Below are 20,927 nucleotides of genomic sequence, written 5' to 3'. Positions count from 1 at the left end.
TTGAGTTTTACTTCTCTCTATGCACGTCTTGTTTTTAATTGCAGTATTCTGTTGATTCCTTCATGACACATAAACATTTTTTAAAAATATAAGTAGAGAGCTTATTTGGGCCAAGTTCTTGGATACAACCTGGGAGACATAGATTCAAGTTGTCCTGAATATATGCTCCCCATAACATACTTTAATGTAAGTGTTGCATAATGAAAAAGCATCTACTAAGAAGATTTACTGAGTGCTTATGTGCTACAACTGGTGTTTGGTGCTAGGGATTCAAAGGTGAATAAAACCCAGCCCCTGTCCTTGAGGAACCTTTTGTCCACTGGGAGAGAAAACCACATAAGCAGACACTTCAGTGCAATCAAATAACTGCAGTAAGAAAGACATTCAGATAACAATTATTGGGTATACATTTCCCTTTAAGTATGTTATGTTTTGAAGAATGTAAAAATCCCTTTATCAGTTAGTACTAAATATCCTAGTTGCTATTTTGATCAATGTCCATAAGAAATATTTATTCCTGAAGTACATTTGTAAAAGTTCCTTTGCAATGTATGTATTGGTAATAAATTATTTCCTATTAATATGTTGTTTTTCTGAAAATATTTTTCATTTGCCTTCATTCTTAAGATAGTTTCTCTGGGAATTTGGTTCTCGGTTTATTTTTATTTTCTCGGATCACTTTAAAGATATTGGTCCAAAGTTTTCTGATTGCTATAATTGTCTTTGAAAAGTCCCCTATTAATCTAATTATCATACTTCTATATGGATTAAATAATTTCTACTTGCTTTTAATAACTTCTCTTTATCTTTGCCTATCTGTGATTTCAATGGAGAGATTTAAATATTCTTTAAAAAGTCTCTTGGGATTTCTGGAGCTTCCAGAAACTTAGACTAACTTTTTTTCAACAATTCTGTATAATTCTCAATTTTACCTTTTGAATATTTCTCTTCCTTCTGCTTTTGTAACCCTGAATGAATAAATGTACAATCTTCTCATTTTATCTTCATTCTTTTAATCTGTCTTTTATGTCTTCATTTTTATTCTGTGCTGCCTTTTGGTAATTATGTATCTCTACATTCCAATTCATCAATTCTCTCTTTAGCTTAGTGTATTCTGCCATTTATCCCATCCATTGAGTTTATAATTATTATTTTTAATGTCTAGACACTCTACATAAGTTATTTTTTCTTTTTTAAAAATATTTTATTGTTGCTTAGTCATGATTTTAATAAATTGTAGAAAAAAGTCATGCTGTTTTATGTAAACATAGGATAACTCCATATCTACAAGTTTTGCCAGCGTGAATGCTTATTTTTATATGCTCGGTCTTGCTTAAAGCGGTTTGTTTTCTTATAAGTTTTGTTTTTTTAAATTGGAATTATGTATGAAAGTTGTAAGAATCAAAGTAGAGTCATTTGTGTCAAACTTTAAAAAAAAAATCAATAAATTTTTAAAAAGCCAGAAGGTTATGAAGAAAGGTCTTTATGCACATGTGCCTATGAAAAGAACTGTCACAAAGACTCTTTCAAAGGCTCTTACACACATATGCTTGCAACCAAAACTTTTGCCAAGGACCTTCCAAACTGCAGCTTGCTACATGAGGCACAAGAGCTAGCTAGATGTACCAGAACACTTTCCTAATGCACTGTGTCCACTAATGAACTGACATCAAAACAAGTTTTTAACAGTGAGTTCTACCAAGGTCAAAGAAAAGATAAAGCCAAGATCTTTCATAGATTGGAGTGAAAAGACTCCCAAATAAATATCTAATCATTGACAAATATTTGAGAAGTGGTTGCCTAGGATAGGAAATACAGACTGTACCAATGGTTTTAATAAGAGTATTGAGTCCAGGAGCCAAAGAAATGAATGACCTTATCATAATTGATATTAACTGAGTTTATTTGCTATAGAAATGCCCAAGCATAAGACAAGAAACTGTCTTCTATATTTTATTGTTTGCTATTAGTTTTATTCACTTTCTTAACAATGTGTGAATGAGAATGATCCTGGAGTTTATTTTCATCTTGTCACTCTGAGAATCATAAATACTTATCTCTGATATCCCTCCCCCCATTCCATATTTCACTCCTCCTCCCATTCCATATCTCATCAGCTTAATTTTTGGTGAAACTGGTACCCCACATTCATATCTTGTCTCTCTACAATCTGTATTCAATGCATCTGGTAAAATTTACCTTAAAAATGGAACACAAATCATTCCATTTCTTTGCTCACAGCCTTCTTATGATTTCTCATTTCATTTTGGACAAAACTAAAGCAAACAAACAAACTAGAAAAGAAATATGTACAGTAATCTTCTAATCCCTACCAGGATCTGGTACCTCCATTGCTACTCTGGTCTCTTTCTCACTGGAGCCCCCTCAACCACACTAGCCTCCTTGGTGATTCACCACTATATCAGAAATTCTTCCGCCTAAAGGCCTTTGCATTTGTTTTATTTTTTATGATGAGACTGATATTTCCCCAAGTATTTGAATGCCTCCCTCTCTCATCAAACTTTGGTTTTTACCCAAATATTTTTCTTTCTGGATTTCTTTCTATTTAAAATATAGTCTTCCTTTTCAAAATTGCCTCACCATTACCCAGCCAGGACCATTTCCCTTCTCTACTTTAGTTTCCTACATATCACTTACTACTATCTGACATAAGGGGTTTTTGTAAAATAAATTTATGTTTTTCTCCCTCTTTATGAATGCTAAATTGCATCAGTGCCCAGAGACTGTTTAGCACACAGTAGACGCCCAATAAATTCCTGTTGACTGAATGAATGAAGTCAAGAGCATAATGAGGAAGGAGCAGAACATGTTTGGGTCTCTGCTGTTGAAGAGCTCAGGGCAGCCTTTGAGCATCCCCACCAAGACTGTGCTATGAGCCCTTCCAATGGACTCTCTCACACTATCCTTCAGTTGATCCTTAGTCTTTTCTCATATTTGCTGCCTGTTTAACCATATGCCACTTGAGGTAAAGGTACATGTCATATGCCATGTTCACCTTTGTACATTTAGAATCAGTTTTCAGAAGATATTTAGGGAATACACTAAATGACAGCAAACAAATAAGAAAAGCAGATAATGCTTCTACTGCTAATTGGGTTCAGGGAAAAAGATAAAAATAAATTATCCCTCCTGGCTTCAAAGGAGGTTTTTAGCAATCCTGTCAAAACTGACTTAGAAAATCATAAACACTAAAAGTATTCCTAGCATTTCCTGAGCCAGTCAGCTTGGGTTTAAATTTTCATTCCATCATGAACCAGTTCGGTGTCCTTGGTGAAGATGCTGAAACTTTCTCTTAGGTTGATCATTGTTAAAATAGGGGTAATAATAGTAACTTATCTGTTAAAGTACTTAATAAGTTACTAGTTTTAAAACAGAATATGGTCTTATACATAGTAAATAAATAGTGGCATTATTTTTTGTTGTTGTTGTTCTTATCAATAGCACTTTCATTAATAGATAACACATTTCCTTTTTAAGTAATTTAAAACACTTTTCCAAGTTATATTCCACCACCAGTACTACCTATAATAAAATCTTCCTACTACAAGGGATGTACAGAAAGGCACACAAATAAAACGAAAAGAAAGGAAAAAAGAAACAAAAGAACTCTAAGTAGCTTGTCATGGAAAATAAGTGCTCATCCTGGAGCAGAATTATCCCCACTGAGCCTGAATCCAGGCTCCTTGATCAATAAATGTTTCCTAATTCTAAGTCTCTAAGGTGCAGAAGAAACTTTTTTTATTTCTTTTAAGGGCCTAATTTAGTCCATAGAAATGTGTCTCCAGTCAAGTTAATATCTGACTCGTTATAAGGATTAAATTTGATTTGACATTTTGGGAAGCTCTGTTTTCCAAATTAGATCTTCTCTCTTATTTTAGGCTGCTTAAAAGGTTAAAAATCAAATTAAAACTTGTTTAATTAATTTAAGTTGTTTTTAGTAGTCGTATGTATATCAAAGTGAACAAGGGTAATCATATTAGTACTATTTATAATTCCAGGCCATTGCATGGCAGAATGAAGAGAAGATATAATTTAATCTAGCTCAATTTGGAGAAAATCAAACTTCAATCTTGGCTTTTGTTCAAACTCCTAAGAAATTGAAACAAAAATCCATCATTTAGAAATAAAGCTCAGCCTGGAAGGATGTTGAATATTTTTGAATTATTAGTTGTGAAATGTAGCTGAGTGCTTACTTTTGTCCCCCTAATCTTCAGGCTAAAATGGCATTCTCAAAATAATAACAACACAGAACACAATAGGATTAACAGGTTGTCTCTAGTGATAACTATCACAGATTTTAAAGAATAAAGGTTAAGGGCATGATTCCTCCTCACAGAATAAGTGAATCTGTGTAGTATGGAGAATACAGAGAAGACTCTGAGCTAAGAATAAAAACCTGAATCTAAACACTGAGTCGGTGATGCTTCAAGCAAGTTATTTTATCTCTCCAAAATTTTAGTTTTCCTCTTTGAGTTATAGGACTAAATCATGCCTGCTTGTTTGGATTAAATTAGGTAACATGTGAAAGCATCAAGGGCAGTGCCTGGTAAATAGTATTAATTATTATTAACGTCAATTAAATATGAATTTCAAGCTTCCACTGGTGCTATCCCACTCAAAAGATGTGCGGTAGTTTGAATGTGTCCCCTCAAAAATTTGGGTATGACCAATGTCACAGGCTTAAGAGATGGGGCCTTTAAGGGGTGATTAGCCATAAGGGCTCCTCTCCTGTGAATGGGATTAGACGCCCTTATAAACAGGCTTGATGGTGAGAGTTTATTCCCTTTTTGGCCTTTCTGCTTTGTACTGTGTGAAGACACAATGTTTCAGTGGTTCTTTCCCTCCACGAGGATGCAGTGTTCATCTTGGAAGGAAGCAGAGACTGGACCCTCACCAGACATGGAACCTGTCAGTGCCTTGATCTTGGACATCCTAGCCTCTAGACTGAGAGAAAATAAATTTCTATTGTTTATAGATCACCTAGCCTCAGGTATTGTTATAGCAGCACAAAATGGATTAAGAAATTGATACAGAGAGTGGGGTGGTGGGAGTGGGTCCTGAGGAAGATCAGCATTACCTTGCTTGGCAATTGCCTCAGGGGAGGCCATTACCATTTCCTCAGGCAGTACAGGGTTAATTCCTTCAGATAGAGGTTGAAGGGACAATAGCACTGTGGGTAGGGATGCTGCTGCCTCTGGTATTGGAGAGGTCACTACTGATGGCAAAAATGACTCATCAGAATTTAAGAACTCAGTGTCCCTAGCTTCAATGAGGTTTTCCCACACATCTCCCTCCCAACTTGCAGGATCCCACTTCTTCCCAGTCAATGACCTTATTTTAACTGTAGACACCCTATGAGAATGAGAGTTCAACATTTATTGTAATTCAGCCAATCATATGATGAGTAGTTGTACTTGATTTTCAGCTATTTCAGCCCTGTGGCTACAGGACAAAAGATTCTCCTTCAGGGCATCTGTAGAAGCTTTTAGGCTATTTATTAACATGTACATCTGGAGACAGGAATTTGAATTCTTTTCTTTCATCACCTTGTCTAACACAATATGAGCAACCAACTAACATCATGATATTTCTTAGTTTTCAAAAAATGTGTGCAAGTATTATATACAGAGTCACTAAGTTCCTTGCCTCTTATAAGTGGTTTATTAAGAGTTATTATCCAATGCAGATATTTTGCATATCTCAACAAACAGTTTATGCCATGGGCTATCAGTGCTCTCTGTTATTGAAGGTAGAGTTCTTAGCATTTTTAAATCAAGTCAGATTAAAGAGCAAATTCAAGAACCCCCCAAAACAATTAAGGAAACTTGTTCTTAAAATCTAGAACCACTTTCAGTATTAAAATATGTTTCAGTAAGTGTTTTTCTGAGAAATAGAACCAATAGGACATATATAGACAGACAGACAGATGAGAAGATATTTGTTAAGGGAATTGGGTCACTGGATTTTGGAGGCCAAGAAGTCCCATGAGAGGCCGTCCGAAAACTGGAGACCCAGAAAACCTCAGTCTAAGTTCAAAGGCCTCAGAACCAGGGAAACCAATGGGGTAACTCTCAGTCCAAAACCAAAGGCCTGAGGACCTTTGGAGCTTTTGTCCTGAAGTACAACAGCTGGAGAACCTGGAGTTCTGAATTTCAAAGGCAGGAGAAGAGCAACATTCTAGCTCAGCAGTAATTAGCCCTTACTACTCATTTTTGTTCCATCCAAGCCCCCAGCCAGTTGGATGGTGCTGCTCACCAAGAAAAGATTAATCTTCTGCATTCAGTTCACCAACTCACATGCCAGTCTCTTCCAAAAACACTATCATGGACATACCTGGGCAGCCCTATCATTCTAACCACCTAATCAAATGCCAAACCATCTGGGTTTCCATTTCAGCAAAAGAGGGATGGGTACCTAGTGAACCTACTGAAGTACTGAGAATAATTAATGCAATGATTGAGAATAAATGGTCCTTTACCAGCTATCTGGGTATCCTTTAATTCAATCAAGTTGACACCCAAAATCAACCATCACAAGATCTCATTAAAACTTTGTCCCTAAAATTAAGTTGAAGTCAGTAACTGAGGACTGAGGTATTATAATAAAGGAAGGAAATAATGCGTGATCTCCCATTTAAAAAATTATCTTTAGCCTCCAAAGAATACATTCCCTTAAATATGTTTATCATTTAGCCATTCAATTTCAAGCACATACTGCAACAACAGTGCTGGTTTTGTAAAAGGAATAAATGTAAAACCTACTTTGAGCATTAGAGCAAGATTTCTAATGCAGACATATTTAATAATATGATGACACCTATCATTAAAAAACACTGTATCAAGTCTTACTTTATTCTCAGAACTACCTCCAATATCATTCAAATTATATTTACAACTCCAAGTGAAAAATTAATGATCAGCTAATAAATACTCTAACAACAGGACTGATAGTTCATTTTGGACAAAGGAGATCAATTCCAATGCTAGATGCCATAAGACTGTCCAAAGGGGGCAAACAAAAGGACCACTCATAGGTGAAGGATGACTGGAGGTGATAGGGAATAATCTTCAGTGACTAAATAGGAGAGTTTCTTCTTACACAGAGCGTAAGACATAAAAAGAGGTGGAATAGCCTTGTGGAACAGATTAGGGTCAGTGGCCCTGGGCCACACCTAGATGAAATTGAGGGCCTCTCCATATTTGGGATATGTCCTAAACAACTTTACCTTAGGATAAAACTTAAAGCACCTCTATTGGATATTTAGTACAATAATATTAAAGAAATAGAAACTATACTACTATCTACTTTGCATTTATCTTTGAAATACTATTATTCTCATACTGAGAGCTTTCCTGGTCACAATGTCTCAGGTTCCACATATTCTTTCCCTTACTGAATTTTAATGTAGTTGCTTTGAAATCTATATTTTTTAGACTGGAATGTATTTACTCAATCCTATATTGGTGAACACTTAGCTTATTTCAAGTTTTTAAATTTCATGAACAACCTTATCATGAACCACTATATTCTTGAAAAATATTTCTTAATGTGTAACATTATAATTTTCCTATTCATTCCTCCCTCCCGACTACTCCCTAGCAACCACTGATCTTTTACTATCTCCATAGTTTTGCCTTTTCCAGAATGTCATAGTGTTGGCATCATTCAGTATGTAGCCCTTTCAGATTCTATCCTTTCACTTAATATGCATTAAGTTTCTTCCATGTTTTTTCATGGTCTGGTAGCTCATTTCTTATTGATACTGAATACTATGCCTTTGTCTGGATGTAGCACAGTTTGTTTATTCACTCAACTACAGAAGAATATCTTGTTGCTTCTAAGTTTTGGCAATTATGAATGAAATTACTACATATATTAAAACCTATGGTCATGAGTTTTAACTTATTTGGGTAAATACCAAGGAGCACAAATGCTGGATCATATAATAAGAGCATTCTAGTTTCATAAGAAACTGCTAAACTGTCTTCCAAAGTGTCTACACCATTTTGCATTCCCACCAGCAATGGATAGGAGTTCCTGTTGTACACATCTTCTCTAGCATTTCGTGTTGTCAGTTTTCTGAATTTTGTCTGCTCTAATAGGAGCATAGTGTTATCTGATTGTTGTTTTAATTTGTATTTCCCTAATGATATATGATGTGGAGCATCTTTTAATTTGCATATTTTCCACCTATATGTCTTTTCTGGTGAAGTATCTGTTTATGTCTTTGGTTCATTTTTTAATCAGATTGCTAGATTTTTTATTGTTGAATTTTAAGAATTGTTTGTATATTTTGAGTAACAGTCCTTTTGCAAATATTTTCTCCCAGTCTGTGGCTTGTCTTTTCATTCTCTTGACAGTGTCTTTTGTAGAGCAGAAGTTTCTAATTCTCATAAAGTCAGCTTATAATTATTTCTTTCATGGATCATATTTTTGGTGCTATATTTTAAAAGTCATTGTTATACCCAAGATCATGTAGATTTTCTCCTGTGTCATCTTCTAGGAATTTTATAGTTTTGCATTTTACATTTAGGTTTATGAGTCATTTAAGTTAATTTTTGTGAAGGGTGTAAGGTCTTTGTCTAGATTCTTCTTCTTCTTCTTTTTTTTTTTTTTTTTTTTTTGGCATATGGATGTTGACTTGTTCCAGCACGATTTATTTAAAAAAAGAGAGTCTTTCCTCCGTTTTGTTGCCTTTGCTCACTTGTCAAACTCAGCTGGCTGTATTTATATGGTTTTATTTCTGGGCCCTGTATTCTGTTTCATTGATCTATTTGTCCACTCTTTTAAAATACCACACTGTCTTGATTAATGTATCTCTATAGTGAAACTTGAAGCCAGATAGTGTCAGTCCTTCAATATTATCCCTCTGCTTCCATATCCTATTAACTATGCTGGGTCTTTTCTCTCCCCATATAAACTTTAGAATCATTTTTTCTATATCTACCAAATACATTTTTTAGTCATAGTTAACAGTAAGGTGATGTATGTTCTAACAACCATTGGAAGGTTGACACTGGTGCACAATTTCACTGAGTCAGTTATTCTTTATCTGATAAACACAGCCACCACTCAGTTTTCACTACTCCACTATTTATCAGGTGTCATCTGGTTTTCTTATCTGTCAAACTCCCTTTAGGTCTATGTTTCTTGACAAGTGAGAACCAGTTCATGTGTATAAATATGAATAACAGAAGGTACAATGTAATTTTCAAACCTAATTTTGAACTTGAATTGTCGGAAAAATGCACTTAGCTTTTGCTGACTTATACTCCAACCTCAGACTATAGATGTAAAACAATGGCCTAATGGCCTAATGACCTAATGACCTATTTATCAGGATTACAATCTGAGGTTCTACAAAAGTATAACTTTGGTCTTATAACCAAATATTAATGATTTCAAGTCTTGAGAGTTGTGTGATTATTGTTTGTCATCAACTCACCAGTAGTGTGTGGTATGGATCCACAAGAAGAAAAGCTCCAGGAGGGCAAGGATTTTTGCATTTTTGTTTACTTTATTTTTCAAGTACTAAGAAAAGTGTCTGACCTTCTATAGTTGCTTATGAAAGTATTTAATAATAAAGAGTGGCTTCCAGAACTGCAATGGAATAGCCTCTGGAACCATTGAGCTAATGTTCATATGTCAAATGGATACACTAAAATTGATCCTTTAAACACATACTGCCTTATTAAGGATGAAGATTTTTTCTTTTTTTCTTTATTTTTAATTAACAAATGATAATTGTGTATATTTATGAGATATAATGTGAAGATTTTCAAATAATCTTCATAGATTAAAAAAATAATTCTCTTCATGTTTTTATTACTCTCTCATTTCAAACTCCAATGTATTTTTGGCTTTGTCTTATACATAATATTCAAGCTAATAATATTTATGGTCAATTAATTCATCTGTAACATTTGCTGTCTTTTTAATGTTAAATCAACTACCATGTATTCCAAAGCTAATGTTATTAAGTTTGTCTGTAAATTTGAATATCTCATCAAGATATGTCTTAAAATTTAGATGGAGCATCAATTCCTTGGAATAGCTAATCCTATGGCTCTTTAGAATATATTCAAAATCCAACAATTTCTCCCTAATCCCCATTACGAATAAACCTTAGGACACCACCTCTCAGCTAGACTATAGTAAGCTTCCTAACTGGCTTCCTGGTCTGCCTTTATGCCACCACCACCACCATGTATCCTCCCACTCACACAGTTGTACTGCCTACAGCAGCCAGGGTGAATCTTTTATAAAGTAAACCACATGGATCACCTCCAGTAAGTCTCCACTACAATCAGAGAGGAGCAAAGTCTTTACAACAGTCCATAAACCCCTAATGATCGGGCAATTTGCTATAGCTCTTACCTCCTGCTCATACCACTCTTGCCTCATTCATTCTGCTGCAGCCATACTGGCCTCTGTGCTATTTCTTGAACACACGGGGCACACCTACTTCAATGCATTTGTGCATTCTGCTTCCTCTAATTGAAATGCTCTTCTCCCAAATACCTGCATGACTCTCTCCCTTACCTCCTTCATATCTCTACTCACATATCGCCCATGAAGGAGCTGTTAATCTCAAAGCTTTGTGGTCTTTAATGAGGATCCCAGCAAGGGCTTGAAGGAAAGTTAGGTAAATGTCATTGCAAATTTGAGGAAAGAGGATCTATGCTATGTAGCAGCATAAATTTCTAGCAAGACTGTTGCTTGCAATAACTGGGTGATCTAGCTGAGGACATTTCTAGGCAGTGTTGTTAAGTGTTGCCTGTTTTATTCTTACTACTTACAGTAGAATGCAAGAGGAGAAAGATAAACTGAAGTCCTGCCAATAATCACAAAAATGAGTGTCAAACTGTGTCCTTCAACCTCAGTCAAGTCTTCAGAGATAGCTCGAATGCAACCTCATGAGACACCTTGCCCCAGAATCACCCAGCTAAGCACTCTCAGATTTCTGACCTGCAGAATCTCTGTGAGATAACGTTTTTTTTGTTTTTATGATTCTAAATATTGGGGTAATTTACTTATTACTTAGCAATAGACAGCTAATACAATTATCTTGTTCAAAAAAAACCTTGTTTCTCTATGAATTCTTCAGTATTTGACCTATTTTTCTATAGAATTAGCCCCTAAAACAGATTCATCACAGACAAGCAAGAGGAAACATAATTGCAGCACGGTCCAGTGCCCTTTCTGGGTGGCCAAAAAAAGAACTTCTTTGTTTTTTTTCTGAGTTTACAGAAATTATAACCTTTTTTCTTGAGCTATTGATGATTCTTTCTCTTTTGAATATACTACATTTGGGATGTTCATCTGTTCATTTGTTGGTTGGTTTGTTTTTTAGTTAAAGAAGCTTGGAATAGGATCAGTAGCAATGGAGTTCAAGAGGAGGCAATATCATTCTGCCTTTCTTGTTGGGTGCCTTTGCTGCATACTGTTTTCCTTACACCCCCTTTGACTTTATGAGGGTTTTCTGGCTTCCCAATTTCACGCAAATAGGAGTTTTGTAGGGGCTGGGAAGGATGGACAGGGAGATTGACATTTTGAGGCTCTTATGTGGGAACAGCAGGCCTAGTTCTAGCACCAGACTATCCATATGTCACAAAGTTTTTACCCCCACCACCCCGTTCTTTCCCAGCCTCACCAAGACACTCATTTCATTGAATCCATCAAAATTTGTTTTTTTTCTGATTATGTTAATTAAATAGAATATTTGATATTCAATCGTGTATTAGGCAAATATTAACATAAAGATGGAACTTTAAAATAATGTGCTACTATTGAAGACAATTTTGAACAGCCAATAATTTTTATTCAAAATCTATATTAATGTTTCCCTTGCATCTTCATTACTTCTCCATCTTTTGCTTAATTATCAATATAACTTTCATAATCTGCTTCCTATTGATTCCTTACTGATCACAGGACATTAACTTTTATTATACAAATCAGATTTCTTTTCAAAGTATGATTTATTTCTAGTCCTCTACCATTTTGTTTAGTCTCATTCTTAGCTCAAGACAGTTATTTCTGAATTGCTGATGCAAACACTAAAAATTTAGGGCATGTAATTTTCTATGTAGAACATATTCAATTAATGTCTTCAATCACATATTTCATAGAAGATATATACATGGGTTTCATTATTTACTAGAAATGTTTCTAAATATTCTCAGTTCCTAAAATTGCCTAATAAGAACATTTGTAAAATTCAATTTCACAGTTTTTTTTGTCTTGATACTACAACACAGGAAATTAAGATGTAATTAAAGGTAATATAGTTAAGCTATGTATTTAGATAATCTTTGTTTGGCTGCAGAAAGGATAGATTTTAGAGAACTAAGTATGGAGAGAGACCAGTTAAGAGACTGTTTTAGATGATGAAAGTTTTAACCAGTATTGTAGATAACAGAAGGGAGGGATACATTAAAGAAAAGTTCAGAGATAAAAATAGTATTTGGTGCATAATGCATTAACTGAGGAAATAATGGGTATTTCGACAGAATTGTGCTAAGAAAAACAACTCAATATTTTGCATCTTTTAGGTGACAAAAATATCAGAGAAGGAAGCTCAGCTCCTCTGCCTCTGAGAGAATGACTGGTAAAATAGAGCACAAATTTATAACAGGCTGTTTCTTTCATTTTGTGTGTGTGTGTGTGTTCTTCTGACAGGAGCATGTCTGTTTAATGCTCTTGTAATTATTAGCAATTTGAACTGAGTTGATGGAAATACCAGAATCACAAATTTAGTTCTTGAGAGAGGAAAAGACTATTTGAATTTGATACTGTGTTTTGGGGGAAAAGCCATGAGAACAAATCAAGTGTGAAATTTAGATTATACTGGCTATTTGAATTTAACTTAGGGTGCTCACAAATCGCTGGTTATCAAAATCTAATCTGAGAAAAGTAATTCCTAAGATATATCAAAAAAAGCTAAAAATAAATGAAACCTCATCTTTGTTACTGGACATTAATACTAGGTCTCAATACATGAAGTTCATTGCATTCTTCCTCCTTTGGGAGGATGATGGTTGAATTACACTGATGAACGTAGCTATTCAGCCAATGTAAAGATAGGATCTGCTTACAGATGTTCTTTGTCACATACTATACACACCATGTGCATCATTGAACCTATTTGATTCATAACACTGCAGGTGAACTTCAAATTGTAAGTTTCTTTTTTTTTTAAATATTAAAACACATACATATTTTTATTCTTTAGTTCCACTTCTGTTGTTCCTTTAGGAAACAAGCAAACTTTATCAAAGAAAAGGTTTCAGTCCTTGTATCTACTATGTCAGTAGACAATCACGGTCAAAACCTGCACCCTCATTAATTAAACTATAACTGCCAAAGAGTAAAAAAATTTTCTGCCAGATACATATTCTTTTTGGACAGTAGAATTGAAGTTGCATATAATTGAAAATCACATTCCATGTTTCATAATGCAAAACTGTCATTGGTCACTGCAAGGGCACACTCCTCCATTATCTCGTTGTTATAATTTTATTATTTCCGCTTTCCTTTTCTTTTGTATTTTTTTTTATTTCAGCATATTATGGGGGTACAAAACTTTAGGTTACGTATATTGCCCTTGCCCCACCACCCCCCGAGTCAGAGCTTCAAGTGTGTCCATCCCATAGATGGTGCACATTGCACTCATTATGTATGTATACACCCATCCCCTGCCCCCACATCTGCCCAACACTGGATGAATGTTATTCCTAAATGTGCTCTTAGGTGATGATCAGTGAAACCAATATGATGGTGAGCACATGTGGTGCTTATTTTTCCATTCTTGGGATACTTCACTTGGGAGAATGGGTTCGAACTCTATCCAGGAGAACATAACAGATTCTATATCACCATTATTTCTTATAGCTGAGTAATACTCCATCTAGACTATTTCTTGACAATAATTCAAAGCAGCATCATGTGCTGGAAATAGGTCAAAGGCATATATGCATTAAAAGCCAGGTTGTCCACCAGCAAGCTGTAAGATACATGTCATTTCTGCAGCTTGGGCTTCACCGCAGTATAATAAGAGCAGCAGAGTCTATCTTACAGGTGCTGATCCTGTTAATGAGCTCACAGAATCTAGTATAGTACCTGACACACATAATGAGCTTGGTCAACATTTACTACCTTCTGACTTTTCTTTGCACTTCAAATTCTAATGCACAAATCCTAGTTTCACATGTGGCAAGTAATCAATAATATTGTATTTGTTTAAAGAACGGTTTAATCCAGATGTACTATATGTACCATAAAACCCACCCATTATAAGTGTGTGATTCAATTATTTGTCTATCTAAAAAAACAAAATATACAAAATTTACCTTAGAATAATTAAGGAGCTTATGCATTTTCTCATAAATTAGTAAAGAAAAGTAAGCCTTATTTCTGTATGCCAGTAACCAATTGTCAAAACTTATAATTAAAATTATAATTTATAATGGTAACTATATATAATTATAAATATAAAATTTATAATAGCAAGTAAAATAAAATAGAAAAAATGTACAATAGAATGTATGACCTTTAAGAAGAAAATGATCAAGCAATATTATAAAATAAAGATGCATATAAATATATAGGTAAATGATATTCAAAAGTATAAAATCAATATCTTTAAATCATCAGCTATTTCTTTAATGATCTGTAGAATAAATGCATTCCAATAAAAATTCTTTTATTATTTATAGAACATGATAATCAGATTCTAAAGCTTATAAAGAAGAACAAATGGGCAGGAATAACTATGGCAAGATTGAAAATGAACAAGATATAAGCTTTTCCTATTTCATATACTGACTTTCTATAAAGTTATAATTAATGCAGTGTGGTATAGCTATAAAGGTAGGTAAAATGAGATGGATATATATGTCATAAATATATATTTGAAAAGTTTATATGTGGCAAAAATTATTTCAGATTAATGAGGAAATTATGGACTTCAATAAATGGTATTTGTGACACAAATTTACACTGTAAACAAAATAAAAACCGAATGGATTAAAGACTTAGATGTAAAAGACAGATCTTTAAAATTTCAAAAGGAAGTAGGAAACATGGGAAAATATTTTTATGATCTTGTCATATGAAAGGATTTCTGAAATGAGATGGAAGAAATATATGATCGATAAACTTTAAAAGTGAGAATTTATATTGAAATCTAAAAATTCCATTCATTAAAGGTATGGCAAAATAGAGCACAAAACTTTGAGAATATATTCATATACTTATTGTCAACAAAGCTATAAATAAAGTTTACACTTTAGATTTTTAAAAAATCCTAAAATTTTATAAGAAAAAACTATATAACCAAATAGGAATATAGGCAAATAACATTTAAAGATATTTTATAGAGGAGGAAACAAACTCATTTAAAAAGCCCCAATTTTATCAGGGAAATGCAATTTTGAATATAAAAAAATTTGACCAAAAAGGCTTTTAAAGAGTAAATGGGTAATAAACTCCTATATGCTCTTGGTAGGAGTATTTTTAATTGGTAACATCCCTTTGTATTTCAATTTGGTGATATATAGTTTATAGTTGATCACTGTACAGCAATACAAATGAATAAATTATATTAATATACATTAACATGGATGAGTCACAAATCATCTGCTGAGGAAAACAAGTTGCATAAAATATGTATTTTTATGTGTTTTATATGAATTTCATGAAAAGCAAAATGATTAGGGATCCATTTCTATGGGATTATCTTAGTCCACTTGTGCTGCTATAATAAAATGCCACAAAGTGGGTAATTTATAAAGAACAGGATTTGTTTCTCATAGTTCTAGGGGTTGGAAGTTCAAGATGAAGACACTAGCATTTGGTGTCTGGTAAGGGCTGCATCACCTAGAGGGGGTAACACTGTAGCCCCACATGCAGAGGAGGGACAGAGGGGAGACTCACCCTGTCAAGTCCCTTTATAAGGGCGCCTAGGAACTCTCATGACCTAATCACCTTTTAAAGGCCCCTCCTCCTAATACTATGACATTGGCAACACCTAAATTTTGGAGGGACACATTCAAACTGTAGCAGAAATCAAAGTAAAATGACAAACAAAGAAATGATAAAATTCAGGATACACAAATTTGAGAGGAGAGTGAAATTCAGGGGACGCAGGGTAGGATAGAGTAATTTACTTGGCAAAGGAAAATTATCTTAAGTTGCAGAGAGATAAGTGTAGAACGCTCATGTGTGAATAAATCTTGCCTCCTTCATAAAAAGCAAATACTTAAATGATTCCTGTCTTCTATAGGATTTTCCATGTTCTATAACTGGCATTATTCTTTTTTTCCATTTCAATAATTTTATAAATTATTAAAGTGTTGCTCTTACAAAGCTTGTTAGCTATCTACAAATCTATCACCTCAACTTCAGTGTTTCACTGATTCTTTCTCACATGAATTCCATTACAATTTCATATTCTTACTCTAAATAAAGCCTGACTTAAAGAATACCTCCTATTGAATTTTAAGACTTCTTGCCAATATGGATGACAATGGTATTTTAGTAAAGTGTTTTCTTAATAAAGTGCTTACTCAATTTCTTACTGTCTTCAAATATCATTTAATTCAGTGAAACTACTGTGATTTTTTTATAAATTGTGCATTATTTGCCTACCAAAGAATATTAATTAGACAATATAGAGTCATGACACTAACTGAATTCAGAACAGAAGTATAATTTTATGCAGGCAAAAAAGTCACATAAGTTAAGAAGCACATGCTAAAAAAGAAAAGACAGATTTAAAACCTTGCTCTCCACAAATTAATATAAGTGTAATGACAGCCAAACTACCCTACCCTCCTAAGCCCCCTCAATGAGAATAGACACACAATTAAACCATAACGTTAGTATTATTTTGAATATCGGTTTTTTCATGCTAAAATATGTTGGAAATGAATACTTAATTTTAAAATATTTGACATTTTCTTTTCCAGAACAAGTTGCATCCTGAAATTGCATCCACAATTTAAATTGGTGTTACCTTTTTATAAAAGATAAAAAGAACACTAGTTTTAAGGCAAGCTTTTGTATTAAGACTAGCTGCAAGATGTATAAATGTAGATACATAACCTCTATTTTCACTGATATTGAAAAAAATTAACTGTAGTTTGATTTTTCAATACAGTCAAGACAATTTGCTGATGTGCAAACCTCTGTGAACATCTCTGGCCAAGAAGGCTAATTAATCTTTACCTTGAGGTGATATGTACTTTCCTATAAATTCCATCCTTTGATTCTCCTTCTGCTCACTGGTTCTATTAGTTCATTCATTCATTCATTCATTCATTCATTTAATATCTAATGAGCATATAATATGTGCCTGCCATTAATTAAAGAGCACAATTCTATCTGTCTTCATCAGAACAATACTAAAAATACTTTAAAGACATCTATGAAACTTCTGCTTTCCCTCTTAAGCTTCAAAATTCCATTTTACTTAATAATTCCATAAAGTTTTCTGTTTCTTCACTATCCTAATGTGTTTTCAACATTTTTGTATCTCTTAGAAGCCATGATTACAATTCGGTGATAGTTCTTGCTTTTTATTATATAAATTATTAATATATATTGCTATATGCAACATTATTTTAAAACATATTTGATAATTCCACACTTAGAAAGGTACCAACTGGAGCTACTAGATTATTTTGTAATTGATTTGAACCATTAGTCCCCAAGTTATCCTGGAGTTAAGAATCTCTTGGGGAACTTAGTATCTAAATCACCAAACTTTAACCTTGGGTCTGGGTTAGCCCTGGGAATCCCAAGTTTTTTCATTTTGAAATAAATATTCAGGTTGTTCTTTTCTTGAAAGAAGTTTGGAAAATATTGATATATTTTATAAACAAAATTTTATTAATTATAATTACTAGTGATAATTATGCCACACATTTAAATATCTTTGCTGATTTTATATATTAAAACATGGAACTTAAATTAATGATATATGGAATATTTCATAAGGGTCACATCTGACTCAGTGGACTATAGAGGCAAGGCCCAAAAGACCTAATCTGACTGTGTCACTTACTGGCACTGAACCTTGGAACAGACATGGGTTTTCCTTCACCTTTCTTCCTTGATCTATAAAAAAGCATATTGTAATACTTTTGTATATATTTCATAGACTCTTTGGGAAGGTAAAATGAAACTAGGTGGTTATAGATGTGGAATGGGATAAAGCTCTATATAAATTCAAGGTTATTATCATTATACACTCTAACATTTCCAGAGATTAGCTAAGGCATAATGAATTTAAAAAAAGGAATTTTCTAGTTTCCAGTTATTAGAAATATTTCGCATTGTCACCTTATGCACTTCCTATTCTTAAGATTATAGACCAACAGGTACCAACAATCCTGATATTATGAAATACATTCTCCTCCTGTCTTTGGAAAAGGAGATATACACACAGCTATTTATTTGTAAAATGTCTGTCAGTCAAACTGAGTCCTCAGGGCAGAAGGTAAGTGCATTCAAACCTAAGGCTTTGTATTCATGAGGCCAATCTATGGATCAAGTGCACCTGACATTTGACACCACCATGGCTGGTCATTATGTATTTTGAGCAACAGGTAAAGGTCTTCTGTGTATTTTAATATACCATCAGTTCTGCAATTTTATTTCAAGATTCTCAATGGAAAAAACACTGCCAACACCACCACAATTTTTTTCTACAGCTCATTTGTTAACTTCCAATTTTTTCTTTGTACATGTCCCCTTTTCTTCATTTTTATTTTTTTGCTGTAGAAAACATTACCTATTGAATGAAATAATTGAGTAAGTGAGAAGGAGAAGGGATTTCAGTCAGCAGAGGAATGTGTGGCGGTGACTTGGGGAGTCAGTTCTTTCAAGCACTGACACAGCTGATAGGATGAGGAAGATGGCATTGGGGTATGGAAGCCAGGGGGCCAAGAGGAGATGAGAGGGTCATCTTTGGGGACTTGAGGGTCACTGGGGACAATGAGAGGACTTGGGGTATACAAAAGAACAGAGAGTGTGTGTCAAAGTCTTCAGTGGATGTGGGGTAAGAGCTCAGTGACAGCCACCTGATCAGGGTGGACGGAGGTGGCACAGTCAACTAGCTCAACAACAAAGCAAGAGGAGGAGTGGCAGGACCTACATTTGGGGAGTCAGAACAGGCTCTAGCCTTCATATTCCACCCCCCATATCTGTTTTTTTCTTAGAAGTCTTATGAATGGTGAGATCACTATTTTAGTTACAAACCTTCAAAAGCTATGAATTTTCTTTACATATATATGTATACACACACACACACACATATATAGATAGAGAAAGAGAGAGAGAGAGGATATTTTGTTTTCTTGTTAATTTTAACCATTGCAAAAAAGTGACTAATAATTATTTCCCTCTATTAAATTGATAAAATGTATAGGATAGCTTCAGTATCTCTAGGGAACAGATGGGTGATAAAAATGAAAGCACCTTTAGCAAATTAGGGCATAATATACATTTAAACTATATAGATCTACTCTCAATCAGACTCCAACCTGTGACATGACTCAAACACTTGCAGAGAGCACATATGTTTTTTTCAGTAAAGCTTATTTGTACTTTTAAAGGGCATTTTTGAAGGAAGTGACAGCATAAATGCACTTGATCTTCAGTCCTTTTTTTTCCTTTCCTCCTTGCTCTTTCTCCTTCTTGCTTTATTTTGCTGAATTGGCTTTTTTCTTAACACAGCATGATTTAACTGAATTTATTTTTGCTTGGTGAATCTCCAAACTCATGAAATGATTAGTCTTTCACTTACACAGATGCTTTTCAGAAGTAATTGTATATATGGTCAACACACAGATATCGCATTTTTGACAATTTTGTTATGTCTACTTCAGGAGGAGAAGGGAAAGAAAGACCTAAAGCTGGTGAACCACACAGCCTTGTCTTTTAAATGGGTAATATATTGTCTTCTGTGGGGGCCTTTTTCTTATCCATGGAGATGCCACTTGTCAACTCTCTGGGCCACTTGAATCATTTGCATGTGTACATACCAACTTGTAAAAAATAAACAACACTGAAAGCAAAAACCACTAAACTAAGATTCATTTGCTACTAAGATAAAAAACGTTGCTGCTATTCAATCTTGATGTTTTAGTCCCTAAATTGGCATTCACTTAAGTTCAGAGAGCACTTTTCGGAATCTTTCCTGAATGGTGTTTTTTTTTTTTTTTTTAATTCTTCAGTGTATAATTACCTTTGTGACTCATGTGCTTGATCATGCAGAATGGAACCACTTATTAATATTTTCTTCTGAACAGACAAAAGAAACAATAGCTGTTCTCCCTCCAGATAATTGAGAATTCTAAGAACTCCTGGTTTATACTGACTCTGAATCTCCCCCAGCGCCCACCATGGTAAATTATGTAGCTCAAGTGGTGCTATTAGATCATTATAGAATTTCACTCTTGGAAGCACATCTTATCTAAAAAATTAGATTTCTATTTTTTCCACATATCTTTTAATTAATGATTGATTTTTCTATAACGATAAAGTTTAACTACAATTTTTAATGCACTAAAAAATTACAAGACACTTCATAGGGAAATCAGATGAGTGCTAAAAGCCTGGTTCACTTGGTTTATTTCCATTTCTATTACATTAAAAATTGAATTATAGTGAGGAATAAAAAACAAATCTGCCCTTGGATAAAAACTTAAGATGAGCTTCTTAAAGACAGTGTTGATACTACTTTATATCTGAATGTAGAAAATATTTATGTATCATATATATTAGATAAGCACTAGAAATAAGACTAAGATTCATTAGAAGAAAAATATGATTACTATTACACCATCATGGTCCTTCTTTAAAAAAAAAAATTCCACCACCACCATACACACACACACACA

The sequence above is a fragment of the Lemur catta genome, chromosome 4, assembly GCF_020740605.2.
Source record: "Lemur catta isolate mLemCat1 chromosome 4, mLemCat1.pri, whole genome shotgun sequence".
NCBI classification, from domain to species: domain Eukaryota; kingdom Metazoa; phylum Chordata; class Mammalia; order Primates; family Lemuridae; genus Lemur; species Lemur catta.
Note: the sequence above shows the minus strand (reverse complement) of the source record.